Source organism: Caretta caretta, chromosome 6 (assembly GCF_965140235.1).
Source record: "Caretta caretta isolate rCarCar2 chromosome 6, rCarCar1.hap1, whole genome shotgun sequence".
NCBI classification, from domain to species: Eukaryota; Metazoa; Chordata; order Testudines; family Cheloniidae; genus Caretta; species Caretta caretta.
In genome coordinates, this window is record NC_134211.1 from 18639159 (window position 1) to 18652176 (window position 13018).

The window sequence follows — 13018 nt, forward strand, 5'->3', positions numbered from 1 at the left end:
AGCAGGTTAGACAAATACCTCTCAGGGATGGTCTAGATAATAGTTAGGCCCGCCATGAGTGCGGGGGACTGGACTAGATGACCTCTTGAGTTCCTTTGATTGTTCCCCATGCGAGTACTTACAGACTGTGATTTAGTCACCCCTAAACTTTGTCTCTGTTAAAGTAAGTAAATTGAGTTCCTTCCATCTATCACTATAGACAAGTTCTCTAATCCTTTAATCATTTTCATGACTCTTCTCTAAACCCCTACAATTAATCAACATCCTTCTGGAACTGTGAACATTAGAACTGGATGAAGTATTCCAGCAGCAGTCGCCCAGTGCCAAATACAAAGGTAAAATAACCTCCTATTTGAGATCCCCATTTATGGATTTGGATCACATTAGTCCTTCTGGTCACAGTGTAGTACTGGGAGCTCATGTTCAGTTGATTATCTATCATGACCCCCCAAACTGTGGGGCAGGGAAGAGAAGGAAGTATTTTTACCTCTGAGTATTCCTGGTAGTGGTAAACAAAGGCATTTTCTATCCCAAAGGATGACTGCATTTCACTAATCATTGGCATAATCCACAGCAGACAATATAAAGAAAAACTTTAGATGGGGAAGACGACAATTTGCTTTGTAGATTAGTAAAATGTTAACTCTCTCCCAGCCAATAATAGGAAGTGAGGGGAATCACCTTCTCTTCAAAACAAGGAACTGAAACTTGTCACTACAAAAGGAGATTATTACAGTCTGGAGTATAATGGAGAAGAAAAAAAATAGCATTTATGCCCTCTAAGGGAGTATTAGGCAGCTCAGAACCAAGCTGTCTGAAGTGGCAGCACAACTGCACCCGCCACAGCCTCTGAGAAATAAAAGTTATCAAATGTTTATACGGACAGAGTAAAACTGCAAATTCTATCCCTGATTGTATGGCACTGATGTTACAAGACAAGGAGATGTAGGAATATAAATAAGGACTCTAGAATTGTGTCCTGTTCCCGCAAGGACAATCAGAGCACTATACTTGCAACAATGTAGCTTTTACAGTCTGGGATAAACTGCCTTCCTCATTTAAAGGATTCTCAGAATAGCATATGTAAGGAGACAGGAAGGGCTCCAGATGGCAGGGGAAGCTGTAAAGTTTTAATTAGTTGACATTTGAGAGACCCTGAAGAAAACCTAAGTGCTAAATATTACTATTATTGCCATGATCCTACTAAAATGGTAGAGCCAAACCAGTTAATGCAGCTCTCCAAGAAAGGCAGTAGCTTTATAGTACTCCTCAATCCTCAGCTACATTTTGGTTTTGCTTCTTCCGTTCTTCCTCTGTTTCCCACCTTGAAATACAATAGTTACAAAGGAAACAATTAAGTACATGGTTTAGGCTGAGCCAAGCAAAAGTACAGCTTAAAGTAGTTTTATACCATGGTTCAGAAAATATATGCATTTGCATCTGTTCTCATGCCAAGTTTCTTGACCACCTTCTTTTACTCAGAAGCAGACAAATCTTGACCACCAGCAGTTAGCTTACTAGACAGTTCTTATTTAATGCAGCAGCTCCCCGAGGCACCAACCAAAACCAGGTCCCCATAACACTCCACAGTCTACATATGGTGAAGGACAGTAATGCTACTTCTTGCTATGGCTGATAGCAGGAATGAAACTGATTGTAGAGAGAGACTACCTAGAATCAGTTAGTAGGATTTCTGCTGCCCACAGGAAGCAGGGATAGACACTGATAATTAAGTCATTTGTTGGAGAAAGATTACAGGAAGTAAAGGGAGCTCTGCTCCCAGCAGCCAGGAAGGAACTTCAAGAGAGGATGGTACAAAAAAGCAGCTGCAGAAGGAAAGAATAGATTTGTCACTTTGCAAAAAGTGACAGGACTCCAATTTCAGACATGCACTAACTAAAGTAACCTGAAAGACAGGTGCTCCTCTGTAGAGTACAGGCATAGCACCACAGTGAGAAGCCCAGCACACGTGCATGCATGCCTGCAGACACTTCTAGCAGCTGGAGGCGGCATGCAGTCTTCTCACCTAGATGGATGTCCCAGAATTAGGCATCTAGTCTCTGCTCCTGGGTTAGAAATGTAATCTAATCTGAATCCTTCCCAAGCTATCTAGTGTTTCTTAGGACACAAACACATCTGTGCCATGCCTATCTATCCTAGGCTGCTCTTTGCACATCCTCGATGTTAAGCTCCATGAGTTTTCCCTTTAAGTTTTGGTCAATGAAGGGATTCTTTTGGTCAGCTTCTTTGACATATTTTTACAGCTACCCAATGGGATGCCTGTCATAGAAGTTGGTCTGGCTCTATTTTAACATGTCCCAGATATGTCCATGTTTCCTGATAACCTTGGAGATAAGGAGTTGAACACTGACGAATCTTGGCATTTGTTATACACTCTTTCCATTAAATACTTACTATTTTCCTGAGGCATTTGCTTCTGAAGGTGTGTAGATATCCAATAAGTTTGTCAAGCCATTAATACAAGACATTAAAGATTCCAAGTTAACTGGACAATTAAATTTTAAAGCAGTACAGCAGTGAGAGACCTAATAAAGCCAAGAAGTACATAAGAATATTAAAGAGATCCTTCTTAGACTATAAGATTTAAAACTGCAATGCAGCCATTTAACTAAGGCCTTGCCACATACAGTTTTGGTACCGGTATAAATATTTTGGTTAAAAAAAGCATCCCCCTAACTAAAAGAGTTGTATCAGTACAGCCCCCAGTATGGACCCGGTTATACCACTATAAAGATGCTTTGATACTGGTATAGCTTATTCCTCTTCCCTAATGGGAAAACTATAGTGGTATAAGAACTTTTATACTGGGACAACACGCATGAGGAAGTTGTGCTATTTTTACATAATTGTCATATACTAGTATAACAACATTTGTACTAGTACAACTGATACTAGTACAGTGACTCAAGATTAACTAGGGCACAGTATTTTCAGATGTGTAACATTCATTATTTACTTGGGATTGGAAGGTACTGTATTTCCTCCCCCCCTTATGTAGAGTCATAGGGAGCAATGTGACTCATTTTTCTGTAGGTGGGAGAGAGGTATTGCTATAAGATTTAAAAAATGTGTGCAACATACTTATTTCAGGGTGGATAAAAAAAAATTAAATTATTTTTAAGAACATTTAATTTAAATCAACCTAAATACGAAATTACTACAATCTATATTAAGGCATGAGATTACTATAACCTATTAAAATTAAATTAAAAATTAAAATTATTAAAACAGTACATGTTTACTACTTAAATAGTAAAGAAAGCCAAGCCATTGAACCACTGGAAGTCATTGATTAAGCACTTGGAACCAGAGTTTGTTGAAGTGCTAATCCAACTTTTCACAGCAGTAACATCTTCTGCAGGTAGAGAGAGAATATATTCTTCATTTGTTTATTCAACTAATTCAGTTCAGTGACTAGTTCATTCTAAGTTGAGAAACCAACTAGAAGTTGAAAATGCAGGAACACTTTCATCTTCCAATCTATGAATAAGAAATGGTGACAGAGGACAAAGTCTACTAATTCTAAAATCTTGAAGGACACAGTTACTAGAAATAATCAGTTCAATGAACTAACTACAGATAATACTTTTATTAAATAAGTCAGTTAAATATGCTGGATACATAAGAATATGTAAAATTAAGCTAGTTTTATTTAACTAAAACTTTTAACATGTTGTTTGGGCATTTTCAATTGAATTTCAGTTTCCATCCAAACGCAGCTTGACAAGTTAAAAATGCAGCAAATAAGAAGTGTGTATTTCACCATGTGTTAACAAAGTGCAGATTAAGAATTTGAATAAATGTATGTTGAGCTATATAGAATTGCTTAAATAAATGTGTATAAAGTGTATCCTCCTGGTTAACAAAGTACCAAGTTAACAGTAAAGGCTTTATTTGGATGCAAATCAACAAGTTTTAATGGTTACCAATCAAGGAAAATAACTAAAGTCCTACTGCAAAATGAGATTAAAATAAATTTAAATCTATGTTTCCTGGTTGCTGATTAAGCCACAAATGAAAAAAGACTTAAATTTTTGATTTAAAAATCTACTCACCTAATATATTTAAAGCAAAAAAACAGGCCCTTCATTTTGAAGATATTTACATTGCAACACAATCAAATTTCATAAGGACTAACAAAACTTTAAAAGCTCCAGGTCGGTTCCAAGGTGTTCAAAAATGGAAGAGCAGATCTAGTACTAATTCATAAGTTGCAAAGTATCCATCTGTATATTTCAACTTCTTAGGAATAATGAACATTTACTCCAAACTCTGCAGGAAATTCAACTGAATGCAAAGGAATCTTACTCCTTCATAGCTCTGGAGTTTTGTTACCTCATGGATGTTTTACATATGGCTGAAAAAGCAGTATGTGAAGGCCAGAGATTGGATACTGTATTAGTACCCTACAAAAAAGGGGGAAGGATGGATCTAGAGACTCCTCTGAACATACAGAATTAGTAACTCAAAAAGAACAAACGTAGGAAAAGTTAAAGGTTCTGAAGCCGAACAGCACACAAATTGCTATATTCTGATATGAGACTAGACAGCCAGGTTCGACGAGACCGCCTCAGGATACTTACCTTTATTAAACAAACTGGGAGAGTGTTACAGAAGTCCAGTCCTTCACCCCAATACGTTTTTCCAAAGCAGACAGCCAACTGGTTCTTACTATCATCACTTTTACTACCCCAAACTCAATAATTGCTTGCTCTTCAAAAGAGATTTCAGAATGTTCTTGATCACAACAAAAGAAACTTACAGCAGTCACAATAAACATCACTGCACTGTGGTCATGCAGAGTACCACTGTCCATAAAATCAGAATAATGACAAATGAAAGGTCATTAGGTCACCTATTGCATCTTCCTGCTAATAAAGGATTGTTTTAGATAATGTTCAAGAGCTTTGCCAAGTCTAATTTTTAAGTCACTCAAGCAACAGCATTTCCAATACTTTCTTTGGAGACTAATCCCTATTAGCAAATTCTTCCTCCCATTAGGATATATTTTCATTACTCAACTCCATCTCAGTCTGTTATATTCCCCCTTGGACCTCTTAATAAGTCTTCTCATTCTTTAGTGCTAACACACTTCAAGTTTCCGTAGATTATGACCATATACTCCTTTACGGTCATTTTGCGAATTTGCATTTTTAAAGTCTAAAAGTCTAGAGAAATTATAATTTAATCAATGAGGATTCTCTCTCTCTCCTTAATAACTGTTTAACAATAGTTTTCTAGTGCTGAACTGCACTGAGATGAAGAATTTCAGTCTCCTTGGTACTAACCCGTCTGCATTTTGATACCTCAAAATAGCACTGCCATTTTGCCAACAGATTGCACTGCACCTCCTTAGTTCTGTCCAGTTCCATCTCTCAGTCTTTTTCAACCTCATATTCCCAAATACAGTAAAAGCTTTGTTATCCAATGTATTGGGGGAAATGGATGGTGCCGGTAAGTCAAAAATTATGGTTAACTTAAATAGAGGTAGTTTGGGTGCAGGAGGGGACTTGGGGCTGTGACGCAGGAAGAGGTGTGGTACCTGGGCTCTGGGAGGAAGTTTGGGTGCAGTAGGAGACTCTGGGATGGGCAGGGTTTGGGGTGCTAGATCCAGGGGGCGTTCACCTCGGGTGGCTCCCCATAAACGGTGACATATCCCTGCTGCTCCTAGGCGGAAGCGCTGCCAGGCATCTCTATGCGCTGTCTCCGCCCACAGCTCCCATTGGGCACAGTTCCCAGCCAACGTTGGTTGCAGAGCCAGCGTTTGAGGCAGGGGCAGTGCATGGAGCTCCATGGCCATTCCTCTGCAGAGGAGCAGCAAGGATATATCACCACTTTTGGGGAGCCACGCGGAGCCAGGTAGGGAGCCTGCCAGTCCCATGACAACCAGACTTTTAATGGCCTGGTCAGCAGTGCTGACCGGAGCCACCAAGGTCCCTTTTTGACCAGGCATTCCAGTCAAAAACTGGACATCTGGCAACCCTATTGAAGATCAGAAATACCGGTTTATAGAGCTTTCTGGTTGGTTAAGTGTCAGATAACAGCTTTTACTGTAACTCCCTTCCATTGACAGGTTTCAGAGTAACAGCCGTGTTAGTCTGTATTCGCAAAAAGAAAAGGAGTACTTGTGGCACCTTAGAGACTAACCAATTGAGCTCATGCTCAAATAAATTGGTTAGTCTCTAAGGTGCCACAAGTACTCCTTTTCTTTTTCCCTTCCATTGAGTAAACCTCTCTCTGGCATCGCTAATGCGCAACAGTACAACTTAGACAGCACTCACTGCATAAGTTTTTATATTCAAAAGGAAGAGGCAGGGGAAAGATTGAGGAACAGATGGGAAGGCAATTTAAAAAGAGGGACAGGGAGGCTGACTGGTTAGGAAAATTGTGCTTGTATACTTTAAGGTTCTTTCTGATGTAGAGAGGTCTGAAAGGTTCTCTCACATTAGAAATAACAGGAATACCAAGCAAGATTACTGAGTGATTTTAAGAGTCTTCGGTTTTCTCCATCCTTTGCTAAAGGAGGCTCTGTTTGGGATATAAGTGCGGTTTCCTTTGTTCCATTCCCCTACCAATCTTGCTATTGTGGCAAAACCATCCCTTCTGACAAAGCTTTCCATCATGCCCTTACGGTGGTCTAACTAGATAAGTGTTCTGACTAGATAAGTCTGGCCTCCGCTGAAAGCTCATTCCACAGCCTAACATTCAAGAACAATTTATCTCCGGCTTTCATACGCTTTATCCTAGGTTTTGCAAACCACAATGTTCCAGAGGAGCACACTAATTGGGGGGGGGGGGGGAGAAGAGAATTGCAGATGAAGGTAGAACTACTGATGGACCTGGATCCTGACCTACTGATGGCCTTAAAGATCAGAAGCAGGCTAGTAGCAAGTGAAGGAAACAGGTCACAGGGGATGCATTAAGGAAGCCCATCCAATTAAAGCGATGGGCTCCTGCATACTGCTGCTTCTATTGCCTCCACCTTCCCTTCCAGATACAGAGTGGATTCAATCTGCATATGGCCCAATCCTCATCTGGGAAGAATGGTAAAGTTTCCTGGAAAGATGGAGTTAGAAGATGACATTTTTCAGTACTAATGCTACCCTGTACTCTAGGTTAACTGCAGAGTTAAACAGGGCCCGAACACTTCTCACCACTTCGAGGAAAGATTCAATTCGGGAAAGAGTGACCCAGGTAGTTCTTCAAAGCATTTCCCACTTTGAAATGTTAATCATATGTTTTATACGTTGAGTTTGAGCCAGTTACTCATTGTATATTGTGAGCTCTCAACTGAAGAGGCAAAGATGTTGAACCTTTAACAAAGAAGTCATCTTGCCAAAGCACTCATTGGTCATTAAAGTCAGAAGTGTTAAACCAAAAGTATTTTAAATGCTTAGACTACAGGGACAATCCCTTCTTTCAGTTGCTCAGGTTTCAGTGTTTTGAGATGTTGTTTGAGTGAAATTAGAAAAAAAAAGATTAACATGTCTAGTTACACTTCAAAAAATGATCTGCCAAGTGTTCAATTTGTCTTGCACTGAATTTATGAAGGATAGCCTAAATTACAGTATAACATGTGCTAGCCTTAATTTATGTGTAAACCTAACTTTTGCACATAAACTACAGTACACTATGCATGATCAGTTCTAACAAGTCTTCCTAAATACATTAGCATTTGAGACTAAAAAGCTCTTTCACTAAATTCCTGATCTCACATGTTTTAGTTTAACTGGGTGTTTTCCTGTAGTTTAAGGATCTCTGTAACCTAAACTCTACAATGTCATTTTTAGCTGAAATAAAATTTCACTGTAGTGTTACAGACAAAAATGACCTTAACCACCCCGATAGCACAAGAGTCATTATTTCACAGGGTGGATAAAAATCATGATTTTTTTTAAATCTGTTTTGATTTAAAATCAGATATTTTTGATAAAATGTCTTTTGAGGAAAAAATCCTATCTAAAGATGCTTTAATTAAGATACATTATAGCTCAAAGATATCTCATCATGGAATAGGGATTATACATTATAATTGTATAGCATAAGACAATATATTCATGTAATGTTTAAGAAAAGTTTTGTAAATGAGTTCCAATAATTCATGGATTAAGGAACCAATCTTATGGAGTTCCAGGGGCTTCCGTATAGATTATTTAGGTTAATCTTTCTATCTACCCAATCAGACTCATTGCTCACTGTAAAAGATACCATCAGAGATGCTTAGTTTTGCAGATCTCAAACTGTGGATTTGTATTTCCAGAGGTAACATGCTTGTTAACAGCAAAAAAGTTAATAAATAAATAAATGGAGAGAGAGACGTGAGAGACAACAGATCTCAATCAACCCTATTATCCCTCTGCAAATGTGTGTACTCAGAGTCAATCCCTTACCTCTCTCTAAAAGTGCAAAGTTTCAAGAACTTCAATGAACAGAAGATAGTTGGGGGCAGCATAGATCTGGACAAGGAGAAGAAGTCTGGAGATAAATGTGGGAAGGGAGGGACAGGCAGTAGAAACAAAAGTGAAACTATTTGAGCAGCATATTCCAGAAGTCTTGAGGTCTTTCTGAGGGTAGCCTTCATTGATCTGAGATCTACCAGACCATTTTCTCACTAGAAGGGACAACCTATAATGGCAGCTGGCCATAAGACAGACCCAGTTTGGGAATAAGAACTATTCAAGAAATGTGTTTGCTGATTATGTTTTAAAGAAAGTCATACCAGTGAACTGGTGGAAGTCACTTAAGCACTTGGATTCAGAGACTGTTGAAGTAAAATCTCACTTTTAAATAGCAGTAGCTTCTTCTGCAGGTGTAGAAAGAATATTTTCTTCCTTTGCACTAATTCATTCCAAAATTGAGAAATCATTTGGGATCTAAAAAAGCAGAAAAGCTTGTTTTTCTTTTCCAGATTATGAATCGGAAAATGAAGGTGAAGACGACTGAGTTAGCTGCAGAAGCCAATATTTTAAGTTTCTCATGTTGACCTGGATGACATAGAAGATTTAATTCTGGGTGTTTTTTTTTTTTTAAATTTCTTTTAACTATGTCAGTTAAAAACCAATTTTAACAAAAACAAACTTGATTTAAACAAACTTGAATGGTTAACTAAATTCAAAAATTCATATGCTTGTTTTGTTAAAATATTATATGTTTGCTGTTGAAGAAAAAATCCAGAATACATAACGTTGTTGTTTTAGTTAAATAAAACAATTTGAATGTCTGTCTGGTGATGTTCTCTTCCTAATATAGCATGGCAAGAAAATCCTCCAAATATTAATGACTAACCTGTTGCACTGGAGATAGCACACTTTCCACGGTCTTCATAAATATCTGATTCATTTACCTTTGGTAAATGAAATAACCAAAACAATCATTCATTCATTTTCTGATATAGCTGTAAAACTAATCTGAAAAGTTTACAAAATAAATCACATTTAAAATATATAGTGTGTAGCTTCTACAAATGAAACCTACATCTATCTCTGAGTTGTGAAGAATATGTATTAAGGTTATAAACAACCAACAAGAATGCACTTTTATGTAGAAATCTATGATTAAATCGACTCTTCCTGACTAGTGACGTAAATCAAATCCACCCTGTTATTTCATACACAAATTATTGGGGTTTTTTTGTTTTTGTTTTTGTTTTTTTTTGCAGAAAACCAACATACAAGTTAAGGAGCCTTACAGATTCAGGAAAGAAATCACTGGTATAAAGAGATTCCTTATTTTTTCCTTGAATTTCAAAAGACACTTTTGTGATTTACACCCCAATCCTACAATGCGTAACATGCAGATGGCCTACTGTGCCTGAGAAGAGCCCCAGTAAAGTTATTCTGGGCACTATGTATTGAAGGATCTGGTACTTACAAGTAAAGAATTAGACATCAATGAACAATTTTAAGATTCCCTTCAGTTTTAAAACTGCAGCTCTAATCCAAATCTTATTTGGTAGAAAATAAATTATGTACAGCCAATGATCATGTATACACAGACATTATAAAGTATGTTTTATGAAAAATAAAACCAATTGATACCTTTAGGAAAGAAAGCTAGAGAGCTTTCCCGAGCTTTAACATTCCAGTAGAAACAGGCACTCATGCAGTGTTTGCAATTCAAACACAACAGAGAATTTGAAAGTGAAACTAATTTTTCATTGATAAAAATACAAGTAAATAAAGAGCATAAATAGTAAAGAATAATCAGAACTCCTTCCATTCAAGATTCAACACATTAGTAACATGGTTAAAGGTTTTAACCTCTGATTTTTAAGCTAACAGCATCCAGAAACTTTTCTGTAACTAGTAAGTTACAAGAGTAGAGACATGTTTCCTCTACTCAGTTAACATCTACTCAGAAGAGATCTAAGTGTTCTATAACAGCTTTCACTGGTTACACATCCCAAACAGTTCCAACATAATACCAAAGAATCAAGTATTTTGAAAATGTTTAGCTCTTACATTTTATACCCATCTATACTGATCTCCAGGCACATCATGGGACAGTCTTAGAGCTTCAATTCACTTTTCTACTTAGAAAGCACTCTGAGGCACTAAAGAAAAGATCAGAATTAAAAGGGAAACTGTCATGTTCAGTACAGCCTAAAATTCACTTTTTGTAAAAGAACAAAAAACCCAAGGTTTTTTGAGGTTTTTTGGTTTTTTTTTAAGTTAGAACTAGCCAAAATGTTGCCACGGTTTTAAGAATGAGCACATGAACCACTAAGGCACTAATTTAGAACACAAAGAGCAAAACTGAGTGTGAACAAGAGCAATAACTCGTCTGTTTTCGTTGTCCAAACTGAGGAGCATAACAGCAAAGAGGAAACCAAGTTTCAATTTAAGGAGTATAAGCTTCCTGGTAGTGGTGCTGCTTTTGCTGGATGCTTTTAGAAAGAACACTTTAACTTGACAGCATCCCTTTGATAATTCATCTAGTTTTCCAACAATTTCTAAGAACCAAGACAATACAAAATCAGCGTTTCTTATTCGAGAGGTTTAAAAGAATGTTTACGGGCCCATTGAGAAACAGTTATTACTCAGGGATTCTGCTGGTTGAATAATAAAGTCTTGCCACTTGTACTAACGAAAACAGATATTAAAATCCTATGTGACACCCCGAACAACATAAGATAATTTACATTAAGTGGAACAGAGTAACACCTCCTCATACCCAACTTCAACATCTATCTTGTACATCTAGCCATCCCTGACCCAGAGATGAAATCCACACCTGACCTGTGCAACTCAGCGAGGAAACACATGCGTCTGCAGGCTTGGGACAGACAGACCCAGAGAGATGGCTACGCTGTGTAGACAGACCATCCCACACCTTCCTCGAGACAAAGCTCAAAGGTTGTTCAGGTGTTCGCAGAAAGACCCCACTTCAAACTAACACGCCCAGTTCTAACTAGTAATGTGAGAGAAGAGCTGTAGTGAGAAGACAAGCTGAGAGAACACAGCTGGATCCCTTTAACAGAGGCAACAGGCGGTAAAAGTAACACCGGGTCCCTAGTGATTCAGTACCTCCTGCTGAGTATCGCTGGAAAGCCGGTGGGGAGGGGGGTCGCACATGCCGCCATATGGGGATACAGTCAGTGCCCCTCCAGCGGGACGTATGAGGGACCCAGAGGAAAAGGAACCCTGGGAAGCCGCCACCCCACACTCGCTGACGGGGAGAGGGGGGCAAGGGATGACCTGGGACTTGGAGATGGGGGGGTCGACACAGCCCTACTCCCCAGGAAGCAAAACAACTCAGCCAGGCCGCAAACAAGGCCGCCGACCCCCCCCTCCCCCCAGCCAGCCCAGGCGCAAACCGGGGACAGGGGCGGGGAGCGGCCCCCAATCGCAGGAGGAGGCCTCGAAGACCAGCCTGCAGACTCCGGGGAACAGGAAGACGCGCCCCCCCTCCGCCCCTTGCGCAGGGCGGGGGAGAGGAGAGCGCTCACCGGGCCCGCGCATTGGGGCAGAGCGTCAGGAAGGGGGAATAACCCCCCAGCGGTAGTTGACTCAGGCCGTGGCCCCTCGCACCTCCCTACCTCGGCGAGCGCGTCTCCCCGTCACGGGTCCCGGTCTGCCTCGGCTCAGACGGGAAAACGAGCGCTCGCCACCATCACCGACACTTCAAGATGGCGGACATATCAGATCCTGTGAGCTCTCCTTCGCTCCCCCTCCTCGCCTGCCAATCACCCTTCCCTGACACGCCCCAGTCCCCGCCGAGCCCACTTCCATTGGACAATAGCATAGCCGCCAATAACACGTGAACTACAGCACCAGTGGACTAAACGGGGATCGAGGGCGGGCCGAAAGGGATCCCAAAGGCCAATCGGGGCGTCCGGGTGGGCCCCTCTAGTTTCCCACCTTCACGCCTTAGCAACAGCTTAACGTCACAGTGACAGGCGTGTCAGTTCCCCAATCAGAGCCGCGAGTACAATTTAAAAATAAACCGGGTTAGACCAATCAGTTGGTAAAAGACTCGGACTGGTGTGCGACCAATGGGGTTACATAGAAGGCGGATGGAAGCCGAGGGCCGCAAACACAAAACTAGCCTCGCCCATCGCGCCTCCCCATTGGCCAACGGAAGAAACTGTGCCCTCAGCGGAGAAGGGAGGTAGCGAAACTGCCTGACAACAGCTTGCCGCTCGAGGAACCGGGGAGGCGAGAGTAAATCTCGCGATGAGGAAGGTGCTTATGTATGAGTGACTGAGAAGGCTCTTCACAGCGTGGGGAATTAGCTCAAATGGTAGAGCGCTCGCTTAGCATGCGAGAGGTAGCGGGATCGATGCCCGCATTCTCCAGAAGGTGGTATGTTTTTCACGATGGGGCTTTCAAAAAGTTCCTTTCTGGCTTATGAATACACAAAAACACATGATTTCAATTATTTGTTTAAAAGTGCATGAGCCATGGATTGCAAATGTTGAATTTGATTATTTCCCCATATATTTTGGTAAACGGACTATGCCTTGACAAACCCCAGCAAAGGGAACTGAAACCCTACA

At 40.2% G+C, this 13018-nt stretch overlaps 1 protein-coding gene and 1 non-coding gene across 13 annotated transcripts in view; one reads left to right on the forward strand and one right to left on the reverse strand.

Moving 5' to 3' along the window:
* The window catches only part of PPP6R3 (protein phosphatase 6 regulatory subunit 3), a 138600-nt gene extending 126392 nt beyond the window's left edge, over nucleotides 1–12208 (reverse strand). For 10 of the 12 annotated variants that reach the window (XM_048855292.2, XM_048855303.2, XM_075129297.1 and 7 more), the window contains exon 1: nucleotides 12059–12208. The gene's annotated coding sequence lies outside the window, so the exon portion shown is untranslated. Of the gene's footprint in view, nucleotides 1–12050 lie in introns of all 12 variants that reach the window. The other 2 variants (XM_048855294.2, XM_075129296.1) reach the window with 2 other exon arrangements.
* Nucleotides 12209–12744: 536 nt separating this feature from the next.
* On the forward strand, nucleotides 12745–12817 carry TRNAA-AGC (transfer RNA alanine (anticodon AGC)). Its single transcript has one exon. It is a non-coding gene; the product is annotated as a tRNA-Ala (tRNA).
* The last annotated feature ends 201 nt before the right edge of the window (nucleotides 12818–13018 follow it).